Below are 22,750 nucleotides of genomic sequence, written 5' to 3' on the forward strand. Positions count from 1 at the left end.
CTCAAAGTCTTATTCTGGCTCCAGGTATTCTATCTCTATCTTTATATTATTTACCTGCATATTTAATTGAAAATATTTTTCAAAATCAATATAGTAATCCCTCTAATATAAAAAAAAATTCTTTCTTGACTATTATATATTTTTTAAATTTTTCTTGTTCTTACTAATATAATAAAAAAAATCTTGATCTTGTTTACAAATTCATACTCAAATACACCCTACCTAAATTACAATAAATGAATTCTTATAATTTTAAGGATCAAATTTTCAAACTTAGCAATATCCTTCAAGATCCAAAACTATTGATAGCTTTATGCTCTATTGTAGCTGAAACTCATCAAACTTAAGATCGTCTCCACACTCAGACAAAGTATTAAAACAGACCACCTACATAAATCATATTTACTCAAAACACAAACACTTAAAAACTAACATAAACATTCAGAATTTATTCACATAGTTCTCTGCTTTATTCCAGGCTGCTTCTGTGTCCTCCATATGAATCCTAACAAAAGGCAGCGGAAACAAGAAACATTAGAAATTGGTTGATGATTGCATTTATTATCCTATCAGAATTCTAATCTACTGAGTATGATATGAAAAAAAAACAATGAATCATAGGTCTACAATTTGAATAACAAGGAATCATTTCTATTATACATTAGGAGCCATTAGTAATCATAAGCAGATTCAAGAAGCACCCAATAATCATCATGAACTTGTTAAAAAGTATTCATGTTTAACTTGCAAAAGAACCATAATTTGATCCCAACATAGTCAGGATCACATAATAATTGAAAGAAACAAATATTACAGAGAGAATATTGAGGAGCTTGAACTACTTCCTTCGGATCCGTAATGGCTTAGGCAGGCAGTGTGCAGATTTGTTTCACTCGCTAGCTTCAGTTTGGCAGAAATGTCTCTAACCAACTATGTAATAAGTAACCTCGTAGTGTTCCTTCCATAATAATATCAAGTAATAAGTGTATAGAAAAATACCATAGAAGAAATGATTTTGTATGGAAAATGCCAAGCAAATAACCACCACATAAAAGAAATCATTGCAAGCAAAACTAAATGGAAAGCTGATATGATTGAAGCATAAAAAACATAAAGGACTAGACAACAATTAGAAGTTTGCAAAAAAAAACTCAGTAATGAAAATGTAGTTCCTCACCATAACCAGGAATTTATGAAAAGAATACTACCTTAAAGCCCCTATCAAAACAAAACCAAGTGAACCACATTTCTCAAAAGAAATTGAAGAGCTTATTCTTTAGCAACACTAGAACATCTGACAAATCTACCGGCATCAAAGAAATTTTTTCAAAGATGGGGGAATATTTAAATTTATAAATTTGATGGCATAAGAACGGTAACCACTATTAGAGACTAATGGGTTTTAGAGACTAGATGAAACTGATAGATATTTATTTTCCTTTTGGCTCCAATTTAGATACATTGGAGGTGGAAAATGAAGATGTTGATTTTGAGTCGGATGATGAGAGAATTATGAATGTAGTTGATGATGCATGTGTAGATGATTTATTTAGTTATGTTTAGTCTAGTCCTTGTTGACTTGTTGCCATGCTGAATTGAAACTTTAAATTTTAAACTTAAACTTCTGATATAGGTAGTGATATTACTTTTTATTATTAATATGGTGATGAATTTTTATTAATTATCTTGTTAGTTGCATTTATATATTTATTTGTATCTTATATAAATTATATTATATTGTAGGAACTTATTTATGCATAAACATTATAAAAATGACCATGTAAGAAGCTTTTTATATTGTAGGAACGTAAAAAAATTCAACCGTCTAGCCACAGCCTAGGCGGTCACTAACCGCCCCACCACCACCTACCGCCTACCGCCTTTTACAACCATGCCTCACAGAATGGAAGAATCAAAGATCCTCCACACTGCACTTAAGGAAATGCTCAAGTTCTCGCTCTGGCTATGTTTTCTGATGTTGGCTCAGAGATGAAAGAGTAGATCATGTAATAGGTACTTCATTAGTAAATACTTTCCGATAAGCTAAATTCAGGGGCTACCTCACTTTCATATACTTCATATACCTTGATGGAAAGGTCTACTCCAGTCTAGATCTGGAAATCCCTACTCTGAATCCTCCTTGAAATCCCATTCACCGCAACGAAAGATGAATCATTAGTACTCTCACTTAGCGCCTTTGAGGTCCCATAAGGAGCTAACCTCTTTAGTCAGACTCCTCCATTCGCAAGAGCACGACAGTACTACCGGAAGCTGCATGCATGACCTCTATCCTTAAGGCCGTCACACTATCCTTCACCCTTCATTGCCATTAGTCTCATTTGTTCCCTTCCTCAACTCTCACTACCAGTCCCAAGTTCCCTTCCTCAACTCTCACTACCAGTCCCAAGTTTCGTCAAGCTTTGAAAAAGAACCCTTTCTGTATAGCACATAGGCAATTCCTAGGTCCCTTTTAAGTATAACTAGACTCGGCAATGGGCTAAGCTCATAAAAGGAGTAGACCAACAAATAGTCAATTCTCAGTGTTAAGACTCATTGGATCCGAATGTTAGGTGCGTACGATGGCCCTCTCTATTAGAGTAAGCATAGGCCAGGTGCATCCTTTGGGGTTACACGAATCAAAGATATAAGCTGTATAATATAGAAGGAAGTTAGTCTTTGTTGCTCTTTTAAATTTTTGCAGCACTGATCTTTGTTCTAATTTTATTCTATTTTGTTTTTCTTTTCTTTGAGCTGGTTTGCAAGAAGGGAAAGCTTGCAATATAATCCCTACACGATCTTTGCAATCACTAAGAAAGAGTAGAGTACCATGCTACAAGAGAGTGGCAGCTCCAAGACCCAAGGCAAGGCTGTGATAATAGTTGAGACCGTAATCCGAAGCTGCCTATTATTTCCCAACCAGCAAGTGCAAGGATAGATTCTGGAACCGACCTTCATCAATCGTCGGAGAACAAGGGGAAAGAGCTTCATTGAGCGCGTGAGAGCAAAGCAACAGTGTCAATTCATTCTAACTGTAAAGAGAAATCTTTGCAAATCGCCTAGGCACTCTTTCAAATTCAAAGGACTAGGCCCGTCATTCATCGCGGAGCACCTCTCCTCCCCTTTGCTTCCTAACGAAACTCTTGTACAGGCGATGAAAAATTATAAATCTTGACATCGTACAAGAATCTAAGCTCGGAATAGCTTTTTGCTAAGGGCTTCATCACTAGTTCAATTTAATAAGGAATTATCGCAGGTAAAGTGCCCCTTGTCATTTCTTAAACCAAAGAATCAGTCACGGACAATTCATCTGTCGATAGGGGACTGATCACTTAGTGCTTCCTTCCTTGGCTATATTTGTCTTCCTATTGATGCTAATTCTGCTCATAGTAGCAGCTAGTTATAGTACTGCTCATCGTTGCTAGAGTGATGGCACACTGCTCTCCCTAGTCTACCTTTCTTGACTTCGCTAATGGCACCTATTCAAGGTCTACTTGACTTCGATGATGGGACTCGGGAGACTTCTACGGTTTGCCACTTTGGTTTATGCTAGTTCCGTCCAATCCGGGGAATTCCTCCCTTCGCCCTAGTAGCAAGGAAAACAATAGCTTCATGAATCATGCAAGCGAAGACCAGAGGCAAGAGTTACTGTAGAAGAGTGAAAACTGCTTTGGATCCTCTTCATGGCCACTTAGACAGATAGCCCAACGAGGCTACTTCCAGCTACGGATAAATAGGACAGATCAAAAAACTCAAGTGTATGCCCCGGTGTGGTGCCGAGTCCAAGCACTCCTTGCTATGCCCAGAGTGAAAGGAAAAGGGGAAAAGGATAGGGCTCGCATGTTCAAGACTTCCCACTGATCTCATTCTCTCATCTCCTAATCAAAGCTTCAAATTCTGACTACTGCTTGCTCCTCCGCCCAAGATCCCATTATGGTCCGAAGCAGATAAAGCCATGCAGGAGTACATGAGGCTCGTCTTCTAAAGATATAGCAGGACGAGAGAGGAAGGGGCAGTGAACCAAATAGTCATTCTTTTCCTCTCTTCCCGCCTGTCTTGAGTAGGAAGGGACAGCAGAATAAAGAGAATTCCTACCAAGTTAGATAGTAACGGCGGGAGGACCTATGACCAGAAAGTCTGGATCTGGTGTACCCTCAACTTGATCCAGCCAGAAAAGCTAGCCTAGTCACGGACCAGCTACACTGAAATCTAACTACTCCTGAAATTCTATGCTCGGTCGAGATTGGACTGACCGCTGCTATTGGACGGAGGCAGCTCATATCTCTTACCACTAGCCCTTAGCATATCCACAAGTTGCTTGACTTCCTGCTTCCATTGCCTCACTCTCTATTGCTCCTTTCACTCTTCACCCTTCGATTGCCCACCTACCACAATCTTGCTTGCTTTGTTGCTTGCACATCTACCTATACTATATGTATCTTGCATCTATTTCTTGTGTGCGGATCATAATTAGCCTGCCTACCCATTTGAATTAGAAACTTCCCACACTTTCCTACTCGCTTTGCTGCTTCTTTGACTATGTCCCATGAGATTTGCAAATAGCGCATAGGCACTCGTCCTCTCCTTATTTGCCCAGCTGATGGTAGAGGGAGAGCCTTCCCTATTAGGAGCCTAATTCCTCTATCTTTTGTAAGTTCAAAACTGGTTGTCTACTCTCCAATTACTTCTCTCTCTTTCCTCGAATTACCTATAGAGAGAGCTCCTCCTTTTGGAGACACAGAAGATAGGTTTGCAGCCTTCCACAATGTAATATCCTTCTTCCCATATCAAGAGGGTAGTCAATAGGTGTGGTCCCACTCAAACTACCTAAGTTAAGGAATGGAGATGAGAGGACCAACGCATAGGAGTGAAAATTCCTAGCAAGTTGGCCAAGTTAGTCAAAGAAAGGTCTCGCGAAGGAGAATCCTTTGCTTTTTAAGCCTATCCCCTTTAATCAAGAACTAGGCTCTGCACCTACCTTTTAGCTGAGGTTCTGTTCGGTGACACTCTTATTGGCCTTCAAGTCTCATCCGAAGCGGTCAAGACGGGCAACTAAGGAGCAATAACACTTGAGCGGCGAGTTACTTCCTCTTTGTAGGTCTCCGCTCTTCTTGAGTTGGAGCAAGGTCATATTCGACTGTGTTGAAGCCTGCCTCCCTATTCTGATCACCACCTAGCCCCTCTTTGCTGAATAAGTCAATCTACAAGAGACCTTCTCAATCTATGTGCTTGTCCTCACTTGCCTGGGCATTGAATCTCACCCTTACTCCATCAACTACCGCTGTCCACATCCGAGTTAGATGGTCTTGGTCTAGTCTTCTGCCTTCTCCGTTACGATTACCTGACCCTCTAGCGCCTATGAGTAGGAAGCTGAACAGCGGGGTAGTCGCCCGACGAGGATATATTATTTAGGGAATGTTTGACATTGCACGGACCATCCAAGGTCGAGGGACCCTAAAGCTTTCTAAAGACCCGCCTTCTAGCCTATGATAGGAAAGAGTTTTACCGATTGGCAAAGCAGACAGAGGGAAAAGGACAATGTGATTGGTCAAATAAGGAAGCTAGATTTAATCCTTACCAATATCCAATAATGAAAGGAAAGAGTAGGAAAAAAAGGCATCATCTAGCTTAGCCCATGTAGCAGTACCTATTATTATAACTTCGTATATTGGTTGACAAAAGAGTAGGCTCAATTTATTATCCCCAAAGGCTAAGCGAGTCGCTTCGTGCATTTTACAATCATGGGAAGCAAAGAGGGCCTTGGACGGGACTCTCAAATTGAGCTATTGTACAGTTCCTAATTGAAATAGAACTGACTCAAGAAGAGAAGTCAAGTTCGAAAGAGAGTGACATCGTGTGATCTACCAACCTTAGGGGAAAGTAGGGTTGTTCTTATTGCTCTATACCAACCCTTAGGGTCAAGCACAGCTGTTCTTATTGCTCTAGTCATGCGAGACTGAATCTCAGGTAGTAGTTAGACTCAAGTTCTATTAGGGTAGGCGAATCAAAGGCCTTGAACCCTCAGAGACAAGTGTTTCATCAACAACTTTCTCTCCTTGCAGAATCAACAAAGAATGGGTATGATTCTACCTCAAAATAGCAGTGTATGTCGGGAGTTCTCACTCTTTAGAAGAAGGCCCTCATGGTTATTGCAATCCAAAGCCCAACCGGCAACTCTCACTCCCTATCGTCTCTCTTGCTTAAAGCGCTCGAGGGGCAAGGACAAAGGATGCTTTGTCCGTCCATACCTTTCTTAAGATGGGTAGTTCCCTTAATCATACTCATTGTCTACACCGGAAGAAGTGGTGGTCAAGGCAAAGGTGAGGTAAACAAAAGTCAACCAGATTTAAAAAAACCCTAGATATATTAAGACATTTTATATATCTTCCAAAACATTAATAACTCCCCATTAAAGAGCTCGATGAGGATTTAGATATATCGAAGGAGGAGAATGAAGAAGTTGATTTTGAGTCCGATTATGAGGATTAAGGATGTGGTTGATGGTGCATGTATAGATGATTTAGAAGATTAATTTTGTTTAGTCTAGGTTGTCATGTTGGATTGAAACTTTAAATTTTAAAAGCTTTTGATAAATGTAGTAATATTATTTTTTTAGTATTAATATGAAGATAACTCTTTTACTAATTATCATGCTAGTTGCAGTTATATATTTATTTGTACCTTGTATAAATTGTGCTATGTTGTATGAAGCTTATTTATACATAAACATCATTTAATTACATATATATTCCATAAACAATGATGATTATTTATAATATTATGTAAAAAAAATGAACCGCCTAGGCACCACGTGATAGGCGGTCTTGACTGCCTCGCCACAGCCTAGCATCATTTATAACACTGTTTTAATTTGATGTCCCCCCATAGACATTGATTCTAATAATATCCTTAATACTCCTTACCCTTTCAGATCATGAGGCCGACTTTTTTTTCTCCTTCACCTTGGGTATCATTTGAGTTTTCTTCTTGATTAATTTTAGATATTTGCTCCTATAGAGTCTCTTCTACTTGGACTCAAAGTAAATTATATAATTTTTATTTTTATTTTATGAAATTGATATACCTTCATGATTTAGGATCTCAACTTATAGAGATGGCATAATCTTCTTTTTTATCAACTCCAGATGTTGAGAGTTCCTCTCGTTCCGCTGTACTTTGATCTATCCTCCCCTTCAACCTTCTCAATCTTGAAAATTGAGCATCTCTCGATTTCCAAATCTTCCGGCTAATAAATCTTCCTTCGTAGGCTCATCTTCGTTGTGTCAATGATATTCATGAAGCTTGACAAGCATACTCTATCAATCCTTGGGATTTCTAAATTTACCTAATTTACATAAAATATTATTATGCATCAAATTAACCAAAATTTTGATTGCCTTGTCGTTTGTCTCAGATATTTAGATTTGCTCCAAAGTCCATTTCTTTGTCTTGAGAAGTCTTCCTTTGATATTCATTGGGGCTTCAAATCTCTCTATTAGGATAACCCAATTGTTGATGTCCATGAAGAAATTTTCAAACCTCACATTATATTGATCAGAGCCTCCAAATCCGAATAGGAGAAGTACTCAGATGTGTATCTTAATCAACCTTTTAACTCTATTTGACCCCTTTAAAAAGGGAGGTTTTAAATTCTATTCCTAGCTTTGTACGAGTGATTAATTCGATGAAGAGCAACCTCACTTTAATATCACTTGTTAGGATCGATATGACCTAGAAGGGGGAGGGGTGAATAGCCCCTTTTTGCTTCATATCAACTTTGATAGATTTGTCGTGGAAAACTTCGATAAGCGACAAGAATATGGACTACAACGCAATACACCAAATTTTAACTTGGTTACCCGCCTCCCAAGGCAACTTTATCCAAGACCTAATGCTAGCGGTCCTCTACTGTGTATTCTCCTTGCCTGATACCTTCTAAAGATGAAGAAACCTCATACAACACCTATAAGTCAAATACAAATATAAGTGCTTTTGCTCATTGTTGATCGCTTTGGAATACCTCTAGTTGATCCGAAAATGCAGCAATACTTCGTCCTCAAACACTCAAGAATCAGCACCTTTAATGTTCTTTGAAATCCTCTTTTACAGGGTGAATGTCGAGTTGATTCCCGTCCATCAATCAATTGTCAACTCACACCAGTCAATTGATTCACTATGTATTTGACCGTTACTCTAGCATGTTAACCCAACGACTTTATTTTCTACCTCAAAGATCGATTGTCGAATGCCACCAATCGATTGTTACCTTAATAGAATTACAAACCTTTAATACGTTTCAAAAGTGTCATCAATCAATTCATAAAATTCATCAATCGATTGATGGACATCCGTTTTGAATTCATCAATCAATTAATGGACATCCATTTTCAGTTGAACAATCGATTTCCTAATATCCTATAATTATTACTCAATAGACGACCGAGTTAAATAATCGATTCCCTAACATTCTATTAGTTGTTGCTGCAGCACTAACAATCAATTAATCAAACTTCAATAGTTACTGTAGTAAAATATTATAGTAGAAAATCCTATGTCTCATACTTAGCCGATCTTAATTATTATGGAGAAATCCTAGTTATTCTAACAAATCCTAAAATACCTTGTAGCAACCCTTGAAACATCCATCATACCTTAATTTAAATGTTTAAAGTTCATTGATCGATTGATACACATTATCAATCGATAAGCCCTACAAAGGCTGAATACTCGTCTTTCCATTTGATTGACCTCAACCTACTCGGACTTCTTTTACTCAACATTCTGTTAACTTGTCGAGACTTTTCATTGCCAAGCATATGATTAACTTTGACACGTCGAGACTTCGACATTACTTTGACCTATCGTCATTGTCAAATATCCGTCTTCATGACCTATTTGAACTTCTCTCATTATTAAATATTCAATCCTCCATAACCCACTTAGAATTTGCTCTTGCCAACTCCATGTTGAACATTCAACAGTCAACTGTGAACCAATTGAACTTCTTGCCTCATTATAACTCCCTCTTCAACTTTCGACCGCTAAGTGTCCAATCAATCATGACATACTTGGACATATCACTTCATGTCAACTCTCTGTTGGACTTCTCACTGCCAAGTATCCAGTCAACCGTGATCCACTTGGACTTCTCTTCTTATATCAACTCTCTATTAGACTTCCGACCTAAGTGTCTGTTCAACTATGACCCACTTGTACTTTTTCATCGTCAAGTGTCCAATCAACTTTATCTACTTGGTTTTTCCCTCAACCAATTAACATATTGAATATCCGATCAACCTTGACTTACTTGACGTCTCGCTCAACCAACTAACATAATGATCAAAAATTGAAATCTAACTCGAGTCAACTCGAGCTTAGTAACTAAACTTGGTCAAACTTGTCAACCTTAACTAAAGGTTGATTGCATCTACAATCTCTACTTTTTAAATTGTGACAATATATTTAAATTAGTTTAACTCATTAATCCAATATTCTACTACTTATGCCAAAGTATAAATGAAAGTTGTCTAACTTAAACCCTTCATTCACCCAATTTAATATAAATAAAAAATGCCTCAAATTCAGTTATCCTCTTTCATACCCCGTTTCCAATATCACAATAGAGATTCCCTACTTTCTATTTTCTCCGATGTTCAACCTTAACCATACAATTCTTCATTCATCCACCAAACTGTCAATTCTTCTTCCCCTTTCATAACTTAGTCATGCTTTTAAAGTGAATCTCTTCACAAAGCATGCCTCACTTTAATCATTGCACTAATAATATTTTAGAGCCTTAAACCTTTAGGAAATTTTAAAATCTAAATCACGAGGTTAAAAATTGAATTTTGAATCAAAATCTCCACCTAAATCCTCATTCTTCTCCTTTCAACTCTCCCTTCTCATTTTCATCCCGAAAATTCTCTATGAATATTTATCCAAGCATATCATATGTTTATGGATAACCAAGATACCTAGGAGTCAGTTTAACTGACTGAAATAATTTCATTTCAATCAAAGCTCATCATAGCAGTCTGTTGATATGGGTAGCAATCGATTGATTCGTGAAATAGTCGATTTTCCTTAGGAACAATCTTTTGTAAAAAGCAAGGTAAAGCTGCGTACAATGGATCCTTCCCTGGGACCCCGCATGGCGAGAGCTTCGTGCACCATGTTGTCCTTTTTTTTTACAAGTGATTTTATGATTTTCACTCCGCCCATGACGACCGGTCATAGTCAGTCCCAAGCCCAGATAAAGGAGGAGGGTTGTGTTAGGTTGTCAGCCAGCGTCAAAACTATGACAAATATTCTATGAATGAATCCATTAAACTATTGTGCTAATGCTAGGTTGTTCTCCGAAAGGAACGCGTTGCAGGATCCGACTGTAACGTCTCGACAAAGACCACTACATCTCCAGAACTCGGGTGTAATGATAAATATGCAAGAGTTCGTGTTACAGGATCCGACTGTAGCGTCTCAACAAGGGCCGCTACATCTCTATGAGAACTTGGGTATAGTGTTAAATAGGTAAGAGTTCTAACGTCATAGGTTAGATAAGAACAAATATGATAGGAAAACCAATAAGCTAAGATTTGGAACATAGGAATTCTCATCGGTAAATCAATGGAGTTAGTAGATATGATGATTAGGAGAAGAATTAGTATTTTGTGTGTACAAGAGACAAAATGGATAGACAAGAAGGCAAAGATGATAGAGAACTCGGGATTTAAGTTATGGTACATTCGAAAGAGTAAAACAAGGAATGTAGTGGGTATTATTATAGATAGTTTATTAAATGATGAAGTTGTAGTAGTAAGAAAAGGGGATAAAATTATAGCCCTTAAGACAATAGTGGTAAAAGAAACTATGAACATAATTAACGCATATGCACCACAGGTAGGATTAGATGAAACTACCAAATCAAGGTTTTGGGAGGACTTAGATGAAATATTACAAAATATTCCACCAAGTGAAATGATTTTAATAGAAGGTGATCTAAATGGGTATATCAGAATGAAAAATGAGGAATATGAAAGAGTACATGGGCGTTATGGATTTGGAACGAGGAATGAGGAAGGGAAAATTATATTATATTTTGCAATAACATATGACCTTATATTAGCTAATACGTTTTTTAAGAAAAGAGAAGAACACTTGGTCACATTCAAAAGTGAAAATAATAAATCACAAATTGACTTTCTTATGATTAGAAAGAAGGAAAGAAAGATTTGTAAAGATTGCAAAGTCATCACAGGAGAAAACTTAACCACCCAACATAGGTTAGTAGTGTTAGATATACGCTTCAAACATAGTATTAGTAGAAAGAAAATATATATGATTCCTAAAATTAAGTTGTGGAAGTTAAAGGATGGAAAACAACATATATTTAAGGAGAAGGTAGAAGTACAAGCATTATGTGAAATATACGATGACTCTAATACAACATGGGATAAAATGGTATCAAAGTTGAAAATAGTAGCTAAGAGTGTACTCGGTGAGTCAAAGGGACATGCACCACTAAATAAAGAATCTTGATGGTGGAATAAGAAAGTACAAGAGAAAGTGAAGGAAAAACAAATAGCTTATAAGGAATTATATATTTGTAAGAACGAGAAAAACTTAAAAATATATACAATAGTCAAGAAATAAGCTAAGAAAGTAGTGAGTGAAGCAAAAAATGAAACTTTTGAACGATTATATCAAAAATTGGATACAAAAGAAGGGAAAAGAGACATTTATAGAATAGCTAAAGTGAAACAAAGAAAAATAAGAGATCTTAGCCAAATAAAAGAGCAGTGGAAGAGATATTTTCATCAACTTTTTAATGGAGGTTTAGGCGACCAACTTAACTTAGGTAATTTAAGTAGATCAAATGAGCATAAAAATTTTAATTTTTATCGTAAAATTTAAACTTTAGAAGTAAAACAAACTTTACATAAGATGCACAATGGAAAAGTCGTTGGACCAGATGATAATCCGATAAAGGTATAGAAGTGTCTAGGGAAACAAGGTATTAAATGACTTATAAAATTATTTAACATAATATTGAAAACGAAAAAAATATCTGATCAATAGAAGATAAGTACTCTAGTTTCCTTATATAAGAACAAGAGAGACGTACTAAATTGTGCAAACTATAAGGGTATTATGTGATCGTAAAGTATCTCTTAAACTTAAAGGCAAGTTTTATAAAACCACAGTTAGACCTGCTATATTATATGGAGCTGAATGTTAGGCTATGACTCGAGCATATGAGCATAAGATGAGAGTTGCAGAGATGAGGATGTTAAAATGGTTGTGTGGACATACGAAGATAGACAAAATAATAAATGAGAGCATTAGAGAGAGTCAGAGTTGCATCTATTGAGAAAAAACTCCGAGAGACACGTTTAAGATGGTACGGACATGTACGTAGACGACCAATAAAACATGCATATCAAACGAGGAAGACCAAAAAAGATTTGGGTAACAACAATAAAACAAGATAAAATTTATTTAAATATAAATGATGATATAATAGGAGATAGAGCTCAATGGCGTAACAGGATTCAAATAACCGATCCCACCTAGTGGGAAGGCTTGGTTGTTGTTGTTGATTTTATGATTTTCAAAAATTCATAAAATTTCATATAAATATTAATTATGTCAAATACTATTAGAGAAAAAATTCTAAGAACATAAATTTTATTTTCAAAAAAATGACAAAAAGTTAGAAATACTTTTGTATCAACTTAATCAATGATGATTTTTATAAATCAATAAATTTCACCAAGATTTTTAAAATAATTTTGAAAAGATTTTCTAAATCAATTTCCAAACATGATTTATGGATCAACTTTTTGTCACCATCAAATTCATGTAATTATTAAACTTAGCTCAATTTGATGTATTGCATCTTAAATTTAGTTTATTATCCTAAATACATCTCAATACACTAACAAATTAATCTTACGTAACATTTATTTTCCCTAAATTAAAGAATCATGCATCTCTATCAAAATATTCTAAATTTGATCATCCTATTTAAAAATATCAACTAATGTCATTTATCCTTAATTAAAATCTATATATGTTAATGATGATATACATCAAATGTATATCTTTCAAAAGAAAACTATGTTTGTATTATATGACATGGCAATATCAATTCATAATTAAAAATAAACAACATATTATCATGATAAGATACATGTGTAATATACTGTTATGGCATGTGATATGGTATTCAAACCATGGCAAATATGACACAATAATATAAAAGTACCTAGATTTCTAATTTGAGTGTTATCATTTAGTCAAATATCACAATTTGACATAAGCGACCTAACTCCCTCAAAAATACCAAAAATCTTAAATTCCGCACATTTTTAAATTTTATCATATAATGTCAATTTTGATCAACTTAAAAAGTCAAAATTTTATTAACACACTAGAAAATCCTCACATATAAAATTTAAAATTTTATTTTCAAGATATCTCTATATCTCGAAAATGCCTTAAGATATCAATGTTATCATAATTATGTTAACTACCCTTCTAATTAAGATTAGCACGCTCTCATACTCATTTAGTGTGAAGGGATCACACTTTTAGGAACTCAATATCTATTAGAGCTCCTTGAGCGTGTATTAAGTACGTATTATAAATAATCTACTTAGATATCTTTCTAATGACACTTGTTAGAAGCTTTAGTTATTGTTGTCTCATCAAGGTCAATTTTAAGGATAGTCCCGTCTCCCTTACAACCTTGACTCCACTTTAGATTTAAAGTTAGTTCCATAGTTATATGAAAATCTATGGTATGAGATCATGCTTTCCTTGAACTTATGCTCTGCTTACTTGGGACGAAGGAAATAAAAACTACGGAAAAGTTTTCATCGTAAAAAACTTTCCTTAGTTTATTTCGTAAAAACAGATGGATTATATTCCTTTCTCTCATTTACTCCAAAAAAAATTAGGGAAGGTATATTCCTTTCTTTTTTTACCTAATGGACAAGCGGATTTATAAATCCATCGATGAATAGTTTTTTCATCATTTTTGCATCCGTCCAAAACGAGCAAAAAGCAATTTCCTCCTATGTTTCAGCCCGTGCAACTATTTTTCACAATATCACTCGACTGCAATCGGCGACCATCCTCTTCCTACCAGCAACTCTTGCCAGGGGCCTCGCGAGGGCGTCGTGAGCGTCAAGGAGGATGTGTTCCAGCGAGCATGAGCAACCTTGGAGCTCACTCGTAGGGTCGATGCCCAAAGGGGAAATACCTCTGACGGCACCACGAGGGCAAGTGACCTTGAAGGTCATTCGCGAGGTCGACGACCCTCGCAAGGGTGAGCGTGAGCGACCTCCATGGAGGCGTTCCGCCGAATGTCGAGTGACAGTAGAAGATTACCATCCCAAAAGCGTTCCTTCGCCAACGCATTCTCTTTTATTTTTATTTTTATTTTCGTCTCCATCTCTCTTTCTGTGCATTCTCTTTTACTTTTATTTTTATTTTTATTTTTATTTTCTTCTCCATCTCTCTTTCTTCCTTCTTTTGTGCAACTTTTTCTTTTCTCTCCCTCATTTTCTTTTCTCTTTCCTTTCTCTTACCATTCCCTATGAATTTTTTCCATTTTTCGAACCATCTATTCCTTTCCTCTTCCCATGTTTCCTCTATTCCTTTCCTAGGTTATGTTTCCCATAGGTTTTGAACCTAACGAATAAATGGAAACCTAAGGCTATGTTTCCCATGTTTACCTATGTTTCCTCTTTTGTGCAACTTTTCCTTTCCATTTCCATTTTTCGAAGGAAACATAGCCTTAGGTTTTGTTGGTTGATGATTCTTGTCTACCTAAACCTAGGTTATGTTCCTTTGTTTAAATATATTTTTAATCTTTGTAAGAATCTTTTCTAATTTATTTAATCTTGACCTAATACTTTATTTTCAACCTCTAAACCATCAATTCATGATTTTTCATGATTGCTTTGGGCATTCCTATTTCTTAGCATATGTCAAATCTTCTTGGGATTATTAACTAGCATGAAATGATTTAAATTTATCTTTAGAATTATCATATATCATATTTTCATGATGATAAACTCTAAATTCATAAAACTTATTTCTAGTATATCTTTTATCCTGATAAACTTATTTCTACCACAAAATACCCCCCTAAGTTTGAGCTTTCTCCCTTATCTTTAATTTGATGTCTTCCTCTTTGACATTGATTCTTATAATATTTTCATTAATTGCATGAAAAGCGCACAATGTACTTCTTACCTTTTCATATGACAAGGACGACTACTTTTGGTTTTTCCTTCGTCTTGGATGTCATTTATGTCTTCTCGATTAATTTTAGACATTTGCACTATTTTTATTTTTATTACATAAAATTGATATACCTTCATAATTTGAACTCTCTTGACTTGTAGGAATGACATAATCTTCTTCTTTATTGACACCATATGTTGAGAGTTCCTCTCTTTCTTGTTTCATTGATTTATCCTTCCCTTTAATCCTTGAGGTAAAGGTTTCTTCATCCTTCTCAATCTCAAAAATTAAGCATCTCTCAATTTCAAAATCTGCTGAATTTTGAGCCAAGTGTCTTCCTTTGCTTCTCAGGCTCATCTTCATTTTGTGTCAATAATGGACTTTCATAAAGTTTGGCAAACTTGCTCTATAGATTCTTTGCATACCTAAATTTACCTAATTTATATAAAATATTGTTAAAAAAAAAGTTTTTGCTTTGGCGCAATAGTAAAGTTATCGTTTTGTGACAAAGGTCACGGATCCGAATCCTGAAAACAACCTCTTGTAAAAAGCAGGGTAATGCTACGTACAATGCATCCTTCCCTGAGGCCCCGCATGGCAGGAGCTTTCTGCACCGGGCTGCCCTTTTATATAAAATATTGTTAAGCACTAAATTAATCAAATTTTGATTATCTTGTCATTTGTCTCAAATTTTAAAATTTCCTCTATGATCCATTTCTTCTTGTTGTCAAGTGTTCGGTCAACCGCGACTCATTTGAACTTCTCACTTCATGTCAACTCTTTGTGGGACTTCCAACGTCTAAGTATTCGATACTCACTTGGACTTTTCGTCTAATGTCAACTTCATGTTGAACTTCTGACTGCTAAGTGTTCGATCAACCCACTTAGATTTCTCACCTTATGTCAACTCCTTATTAGACTTCCAACTATTAAGTGTTTGATCAACCGTGATGCACTCGTCTCATGTCAACTTTATGTTGAACTCCAAGTGTTCGGTCAACCCACTTGGACTTCTCACCTTATGTCAACTCCTTATTAGATTTTCAACTATTACATGTCTAATCAACCATGATTCACTTGGACTTCTCTACCATAAGTATCCAATCAACCTTAGTCAACCTTCCTCAACTTTGACCTATTTGACTCTTTGCTCAACCAATTAACATATTGATCGACTGTTAATCAACCTTAACTTACTTGACTCTTCGCTGAACCAACTAACATAGTGATCAGTATTCTAAAAATCGGCCTAGGCGGCCGCCTAGGAGCCGCCTAGAAGTTAGGCGCCCGTTAGTTGCACCGAAAACATGCTAGTCAGTCAGTCTAGGCGGTCATGACGCCTAGGCGGGATTAGGCGGCCTTAGGCGTTAACTAATCGGTTGAATCGTCTAAGTGTCGCATAAATAGTGCATGATTTTCATAATTTATTTTAGTTTGGACTTTTAAATTTAAAGCCCAATTTTTAAAAAAAAAATGAAATATAACCTTGAGTTTGTGTCTGATGATGATATTGAGTTTGTATTCGATGAAGAACAAGTTGTTGAAAATTATGGAGAACAAGAAGAAGTAGAATAAATTTGCGATATTTTATTAATTGTGTAATTTTGAATTCATTTTAAATTTGATGTTATTGTATTGGAGTTATAGAATGTGATTTATTATGCAATTTATGTTGATACCGTGGAATCCGTCTAACGACGCCTAGTCCCCGCCTAGGTGACCTAGGCGTTAAGCGCTGGTCTAGCGCCTGACTAGCGCCTAGCAAATTTTAGAACCTTGATAGTGATCAATTATCAAATATTCAATCAACCTTTACCCACTTGAAGTCTCACTCGCCAACTAACATATTAATGAAAAATTAAAACCTAACTCGAGTCAAATCAAGCTTGGTTAACCGAGCTTGGTCAACTAGTCAATCTTGACAAGAAGTCGAATGTACCAATAATATAATATATAACAATTTACTAAACCGCATAGCTAGGTATCCATAATACCCAAAATGCCTGCACAACTTTCATATTCACTAAACAAAAGTAGTTGTTTTCTATTATGCTCCTTCCTTATCAGCAATCGGCTGCTCGTTCACTAATAGTCCATTGCTAAATTTTCTACCCAATATATAATAAACTTTGATTGTTAAAGTTGTGTCAATTTCAAAAACTTACAGCTTTCTATCTAGATCATGAAATCTAGGGCATAATTACACTCAGGATGATCTAAAGAGTGCAATAAATTTAGTCAGATGTGTTTTTTAAGTGCCTAAGTGAATTTAACCAAAACTGGCCTTAGGAATCTCAGAATCACTTAAAATCACCATTACACTGTTGGGAGCCTCCTAAATACAATCATGCCCTCATTCCATAACCTAAATTGAAAGTTGAGTTTTTAAATCTTCAAAACGTCAAGACAATTTGGCACAAGCTCATTAAAAGGCCAAGGTCTATCATACATACCAACAACATCGAAAGGTTCTTCGAACTCCCTTGGTTCAGATGATGTCAAAATTTTAAAATTTTGGACAATTTAGGGCTATAATTTAATCATAATCAGAATCACATAATATTTATATGTATATAAATGTACAGAGTACAAATGTGAGAGACGATCATTATTAATAAAAAAAACTATAGCCAAACAAAGAATATGAGTAAATGGGAGTACAGAGTTTGATTATTTTGAACATATGTATATATCAAAATTTCAAGATTTCTAAAGAGTACACGACAATAGAGAATAGCGGATGAATTGTGACAGAGATTAGAAGGTGAGTCATAGGCAAATTAGCATTTCAAACAAGGAAAGGAGGTCATTCACTCTTATATGCTCATTTATATCTTCTTCTACCAAAATCATTTCATTTGGTGAATTTTTGTATTATCTTATTTAGGTTTTCCTCAAATCCAGATTTGATGTTTTCATCTAATCCTATTTGAGGTGTGCATATATGTTAATTATATTAATAATTTTTTCACCACTACTATATTGAGAAATATAATTTTATCCCCTTTTAACTACTACTACTACTACTTCATTTAATGAACTATCAACAACAATATCTATACCATTTCTCATCTTACTCAAACCCTGAGTTATCTTTCATCTTTGTCTTTTCTTCTATCCATTTTGTCTCTTGTAAATACAAAATGGAGAGTGAGTCTTCTTATATTCCATATCCCAAATCTAAAGCAATCAATATTTTTGTTTGTTTTGCTTGTATAAGCAGTTGATCCCCAAAATAGTCACTAACATGAAGCTTGGTTTAATTTAAAAAATAATTTATATATGGTACGAATCCATGTTTGGGGTGCCTGATACTATGACATTATGGGTCAAACTAAATGTTTCCAAAGTGCATCTTGGAAAGGGAAATTAGTGTTGACCTCTTAAACAAATTTCTCATTTTTTGATAGCTTTTGAAACACTGAGCATTTTCAGCAATATCAATAACTGTAGGACATCTATTTGAGCTACTTAAATGGAGTTATGATGGATCAAGGATTAGTCAAGCTTATAAAAGGGATAGAATTTATGATACAATGGTATGTGTATGGTCCTTGGTATTTATTTATATTTTCGTCAAGCTTGCAACATGAAAGCTCAGAGTATCCTCCTTGCTAAGCTAAGTATTATTACTTGTAGCCTCTAATTCATGGTGATCATTTATTGATGAAGGTCTATAGAACATGTACCTGAGTTACTTAAATGGAATTATGATGGATCAAGCATTAGTCAGACTCTTGAAGAAGACAGTGGAGGTGTTTTAAAATAAGATATATGGTTCTTGGTTTTTATGTTGTGTCTCTACCGAGCTTGCAACATGAAAGCTCATAGTTTTCTGTGTTAGGTTATTGCTATTTCTTGTAGCCCTCGAGCTAGTTTTGGATCCATCACGAGGAAACAATACTGAACAACATTTTCTGTGAAGGTGATTTTTGAAATTTAATTAGTGGTTTACAGTGCTAGGTATAACTTAATAAGTTATTTAGTTTAATTACTAATCTAATTTTATTAGGTAATTATTTATTGAAATTATTTACCTGTTCAAGTTTTAGATTAGTGTCTTTTTATTATGGGTTATGTATCTATTGATTTTTATAGAAATGACATTTTAGTGACATTTTAAATTTGAATGTGTATAATTATAAGTAATTGAAATTTATCTTTTAACAAATTAATTTATCTGTGCATGCTTAAGACAACATAATTGAAGGCTTTTATATTTTAACAAATCTGATCATTCATATATCACAAAGTGTGTAGATTTTGAAATTAATGGTAAAAGGTTGCTAGAATGGCTGATCTATTCTATTATCTAATAGATATATTGAAATCATGTTATTAATGGTAAAAGGTTGCTAGAATGGCTGATCTATTCTATTATCTAATAGATATATTGAAATCATGTTATTAATGGTAAAAGGTTGCTAGAATGGCTGATATATTCTATTACCTAATAGATATATGAGTTTAGATGAAATCATTTGTCCATCATTGGTAACTACTACTAATTACTCAACATTTTATGTTAAGAGATTAAGACAACTATGTAGCTACAATGGTGAAATTACAATTGGGAGTTCTCTGATATTTTAGCATGGACAATAATATCACATGAGTGGGGCATTTGACAGTTTTGGGCTTGTGTGTGGGTTTAAGGCTAGCTGCCATATTTAACTTTTTGCATCCACGAGCTCTTGTGTGGGTTAGTACCTAGTTGATGACCAAAGGCAAAAGATTTGTTTTGCTATTGGGATATGCTTCTCTGTGATCGATATGTACTCAACTATGATCAATGCAGCTTGTGAATTGAGTCTAGATTGTGAGCACATCATCTGCTTCACAATTCTTGGTTCTTGCAATATAAAATCTTGTAGCTCTAGCACCGCATACAAAATATTTCTTTCCCATTCTTCTCCATACCACTCTTACAATTGTTGTATGAACAAATGTTTCAGCTAATGTTTTTCTTGCTTTTGATATTCCTTGCATCTCTTATTTTCTTCTAATAATCTTATTAGGGTCCTCCACTGCACTAATGGAATCATCATTCGCCAGTGTCTGTCCTCTCTTTTCATTCTGTGTTCCTAACTACACTTCCTTTAATCTCAATTTCTATGTCTATATTGATCATTGCTTGGTTTGCTTATAAGCTCGTTTTGTTGCTTCAATTGATGGATCCAAATGTTTGGGGAGTAACAAGTTTATTTTTGGATGTTTAAGTATTTTCTTTTAACATTGTAGCAAAATTCTTTATAATACTATTTCAATTTTATTGGAGAAGAGGAATTATAGTACTGTGTATTAGTGTTAAATATTATTAGTTTTATTGTATTTTCAATTTGATTCCACAAATCATGCAAGCCGTCTTTTCTTGCTTCTAGATTTTCCTTATTCGTTGCATTTGTTTAGCATGTAAAGTATCTTAGTGTGGTTTTTTATCAAATCAAATCTTCCTAATTATACAGTATCAAATCAAGTCTATAATAAATCTACAACAAATCTGCAATAATCTGCCTAGATTGGTTCTCCACACTTAGGGAAGAAATACAATCACTTTAGTTTGTGACGTTGAGATAAATTGCATTCAGAGTCCATCATCTCCTTGAGGACAACGATAATTTTATTTACGAAAAGTAAATAAATTATGTGATACTTGTGCTTAAATTGACTTTCTTGTGATTTCTTTCCTATATATGTTGATCATGGAAATATATTTAATTACATTTTTTTCATATTGATTCTGATTAACTTGTTGGTAATTTTCCTTATTGAGGTTTTTCTTTCCACTAATTTACTCAAATTGTAGCCCAAGGATGGACTAATAAACATTCAATTGCTAAAAAAAATGAAAAATCTCCAACTTGACTTTTGTGTTTTAGGCTAATTCTGCTGATAGTTTTTTCGTGGTGTGGCTTGATTCTTGAATTTTGATCGCTTAGCTAAGTTTAGTTGATAGTTTTTCCATGAGTTAATGACTCATATTTTTTTACTTCTTTTTCTTGTTTGACATTTTGAATATTGCACTTGCAAAAGTGTTTGGTAACCTTATTTTATTGGATAAAATTTTCAAAATTTTCTTTCCCTTATGCACTTCATGGACATTATGATTAAATCATAATTGCAACATTGGTTTCCTATATATTTTAGAGTTGAAACCAATTTCCCATTGTTTTTATTTCACCCATTGTTTTTATTTCACCTATAGAACTATTTAGTTCATATCGTCTATTTTATTCAATTTTTTTTATTTATAGGTTGTTGTGTTACAACCTATAAATAAAAAAAATTGAATAGGTTGTTGTGTTACAACTCCGCCCAAGACGATCAGTCATGATCGGTCCAAAGCCCGAATAAAGGAGGAGGATTGCGTTAAGTTGCCAGTCAGCGTCAAAACTATGGCAAATATTCAATGAATGAATCCATTAAACTATTGTGCTAATGCTAGGTTGTTCCCTGGAAGGAACGCGTTGCAGGGTCCGACTGTAACGTCTCGGGAAGGACCGCTTCATCTCCAGAACTCGGGTGTAGTGCTAAATATGCAAGAGTTCGCGTTACAGGGTCCGACTGTAACGTTTCAGCAAGGGCCGCTACATCTCCGTGAGAACTAGGGTGTAGTGTTAAATAGGCAAGAGTTCTCACACCATAAGTTGGATAAGAACAAATGTGATAGGAAAACCAATAAACTATGATTTGGAACATGGAACATAGGAACTTTCACTGGTAAATCAATGGAAGTAGTAGATCTGATGATTAGGAGAATAATTAGTATTTTGTGTGTACAAGAGACAAAATGGATAGGCGAGCAGGCAAAGATCATTTAGAACTCTAATTTTAAGTTATGGTACACTGGAAAAAGTAAAGCAAGAAATGGAGTGGGTATTATTGTACATAGTTTATTAAAGGATGAAGTTGTAAGAGTAGTTAGAAAAGGGGATAGAATTATAACCCTTAAGATAATAATGACGAAAGAAACTATAAACATAATTAGCGTATATGCACCACAGGTAGGATTAGATGAAGCTACCAAATCAAGGTTTTGGGAGGACTTAGATAAAATATTCCACCAAGTGAAATAATTTTAATAGGAGGTGATTTAAATAGGCATGTCGGAGTGAAAAATGAAGAATATGAGAGAGTACATGGAAGTTATGGGTTTGGACTAGGAATGAGGAAGGGAAAACTATATTATATTTTGCAATAGCATATGACCTTATATTAGCTAATACGTTTTTTTAAGAAAAGAGAAGAACACTTAGTCACATTCAAAAGTGAGAATAATAAATCGCAAATTGACTTTCTTATGGTTAGGAAGAAGGATAGAAAGATTTGTAAAGATTGCAAAGTCATCCCAGGAGAAAACTTAACCACCCAACATAGGTTAGTAGTGTTGGATATACGCTTCAAACATAGTATTAGTAGAAAGAAAATATATACGATTCCTACAATTAAGTGGTGGAAGTTAAAGGATGAGAATCAATATATATTTAAGGAGAAGGTAGAA

The 22,750-nt window shown here is 34.9% G+C and overlaps 1 long non-coding RNA gene across 3 annotated transcripts in view; it reads right to left on the reverse strand.

Annotated features, from left to right (window-relative positions):
• Positions 1–231: 231 nt before the first annotated feature.
• The window catches only part of LOC122051134, a 34,161-nt gene continuing 11,642 nt past the window's right edge, over positions 232–22,750 (reverse strand). For 2 of the 3 annotated variants that reach the window (XR_006131330.1, XR_006131329.1), the window contains 2 exons: positions 815–958; positions 232–505 (listed from right to left, as the gene is read on the reverse strand). This is a non-coding gene — a long non-coding RNA (uncharacterized LOC122051134). The remainder of the gene's footprint in view (positions 506–814; positions 959–22,750) is intronic. The other variant, XR_006131331.1, reaches the window with a different exon arrangement.

Source organism: Zingiber officinale, chromosome 3A (assembly GCF_018446385.1).
Source record: "Zingiber officinale cultivar Zhangliang chromosome 3A, Zo_v1.1, whole genome shotgun sequence".
Lineage (NCBI taxonomy): Eukaryota > Viridiplantae > Streptophyta > Magnoliopsida > Zingiberales > Zingiberaceae > Zingiber > Zingiber officinale.